Source organism: Miscanthus floridulus, chromosome 8 (assembly GCF_019320115.1).
Source record: "Miscanthus floridulus cultivar M001 chromosome 8, ASM1932011v1, whole genome shotgun sequence".
NCBI lineage: Eukaryota > Viridiplantae > Streptophyta > Magnoliopsida > Poales > Poaceae > Miscanthus > Miscanthus floridulus.
The window spans coordinates 50,373,580-50,376,224 of NC_089587.1; the positions used below are offsets into that span (position 1 = coordinate 50,373,580).

At 45.6% G+C, this 2,645-nt stretch overlaps 1 long non-coding RNA gene across 1 annotated transcript; it reads right to left on the reverse strand.

Annotated features, from left to right (window-relative positions):
• Positions 1-1,031: 1,031 nt before the first annotated feature.
• LOC136471953 (uncharacterized) lies at positions 1,032-2,645 on the reverse strand. Its single transcript, XR_010762172.1, has 3 exons — positions 1,991-2,645; positions 1,442-1,647; positions 1,032-1,343 (listed from the first exon to the last, which is right to left on the reverse strand). It is a non-coding gene; the product is annotated as an uncharacterized lncRNA (long non-coding RNA).

Genomic DNA, 2,645 nt, shown 5'->3' on the forward strand with positions numbered 1-2,645 from the left:
AAAATGATCACCTTGCAACGTCTCCAGCATATAAGAGTTCTCAAACACGGTTTGATCACTTTGCATGGACCTTCCCAACTTGGAGATCACTTGCCAATCCTGTTGCTCTTTATCCCAAGTAGTAAACTTGTTGCTCTACGTCCTAACTTGGAGATGCATTTTTGTCTGAAACTCACTTAGTGAAGCTACCCATTCATACCCCTATTCATAATACCGTCAAAGAAGAAAATAAGAACCTAAACTAATCTAAGTGTCACTGAACACTAAATGACACTTAGAAATAGCTCGCCCTTAGCCTTCACATATATCCTTTGAAGACCAATTGAAATCCATCATTAGAGGTATGAAAACCATAACAATATACATCATTGTGACCTCACTAAATAATGCCACTGTAAAACATACATTAATTAGTTATAATGATTATGTTGTCATTAGTTTTCTAAACTGAATTAGGGGTCTAGATGGTTTCACCTAACAAAGCTATTCATTATGATCGATTATGAGCTACCCCATCTATCCCAAAAGGAGTGCGCTTCTAGCTACAGGTGAAACAATCTTCACTTGGACCAATTTTTTTTTATATAAAAGAGTACATATGTTTATGATTTTAGATAATTACCATTAGATTCACCATAGAAATATAGAATATATTTTCATAGTATATATTTAGAATCATAATTGTTGATATTATTTCCTATAAATCTATTTAAACGTAAAATAGTTGACTTGAACCAGATCTAGAAGTACATTCTTTTTTGAAGCCTCTCATCTTTAATGATATTTAATCCGGCCATGTGTTTGGATAACCATCATGTTCTTTCTAGGGCAACCCCTCCTATTTCGTACTATAAAAAATCACTTTAATGAGTGGTTTCATGTTTGAAACTCCTATATATGTATGATTTGGCCAAACTAGCTAGAACATTATTTTCCTCGTATTCGAGATCTGATCATAGGATTAGGTACGTGAAGAGGAGAGGCATGACTGTAGCACGTGTTTATGAAAGAATATTTTATTATATTATAAAACCAGTAGTTGCCACGTGGGTGAGCCACCGGAAATAATAATAATTCACAAAAGACAAATATGGATCAACAACTACTCGATACATACACACATACCACAGCACCAGAAAGAAAAGCTATCACTGTGCATCACTTACGGGTCGTCATCATGATCATTCATGGACATCAACTCAACATCTCGTCAATGACATGATCACACTTTCTCACGGAAAATAAAATAATGATGATTGATGAGCAGCTGGGTGAATGTCGTCGCCAACCTTGACGCTCAGAAGCACATGTCGAGGAGGCAGCAGCAGCAGATGGCGCCGCAGCTGAGAGACATCAGGGGGCCGGGAGTAGCAGCCAAAAAAGTTAGTAAAGACAGGCACACATGCCGGGAGGGTCGTCCAAGAAGAGAATGCTCACTCACCATCCTTTCCAGAATCCGTCGCCGCCGCGGCTGGCGGTAGTAGCCTGTTGATCCGAGGCGAGGGCACGACATCTGAAGCTAGGGTGCTTGTCGTGGAGCGACGGAATCCGAGGCCGGGTAGGGCCTAGGCGCAGCGCGCGCTCGTCCGAGGAGTCCCCCATTGGCAGTAACACCGGTGATCCGAACATCTCCCTTAACGTCGTCTCCTGATCAAGCCAAACACGATTGGAAAAAGGGGCAAATTGTCCTGTGCTAACGCTATGGGCCACGTTAATCCAAAGTGAATTCTATCAAATTTTGTATTGTCAGCATCGACATGAGCTAACTGGTCCACTAATTTACTCAAACATATAAAGAAATTGTTCTGAAGAAACATACTGTTAATAATTGACAATGACATCTAGAGCATGATATTTTCTTTAGAAATTAATAATCTGCAAATAAATCATGAGACTTAATACAAGCACATGTTGGCTCAAAACTTGGGCATGGGACATTTATATCTGAAACTAATTTGGTAGTATAAGTACTTCCACAAAAAGAAATTACCTGTTTTGACACAAATCACGCTGCCACTTTCTAGATCCTAGAAATCCTGCTCCATCTCCCGCAGTAATACCCAGCTTGATAAAATTCCACTCCCAGCAACAAGCTCCATCGATTCTTCTTCCTAGCAAATGAGATGGTCACATCCATAATAGCAGTAGCAGGAGATGCATCGACGGACTCCTAGAAGAGAGCTTCATCCTCATCCCACGACTCCAAGCTCGGGAAGCTGCCGCCGCCACCACAGGCCTCCGCTTGCAACGCCGCACGACTCCAAGGTCAAGAAGTCGCCGCCGCCGCCGCCACATGCCTCCCCTGCAACGCCGCACCCGGATCCGCCGCCACCCGCTCAAAGCCATGGCAGCAGGCTGCGCCGGCAGGCCGCGCACTGCCCCTGCCCCCGCCCGCCGCGCCGAGAAGGAACGCCGACGTCGCGCTCCTCTTCCACTGCGTCGCGGACGACGGGTGGTGAGCGTCTTCTGGGTGGGCGTCTCCCACGCGGGGGGCGCAGCGCCGTGTCACCCCGCCGCCATCGCGATGCCGATCTGGAAGGGAGATGGATCGGCACGGAGGGGGTCGCGAGCGTGCGGCGTGCGGTGTGGGGCCGCGATGGTGAGGGGGGCACTGCACATCGGAGCACCATCGGATGGGGTAGAGG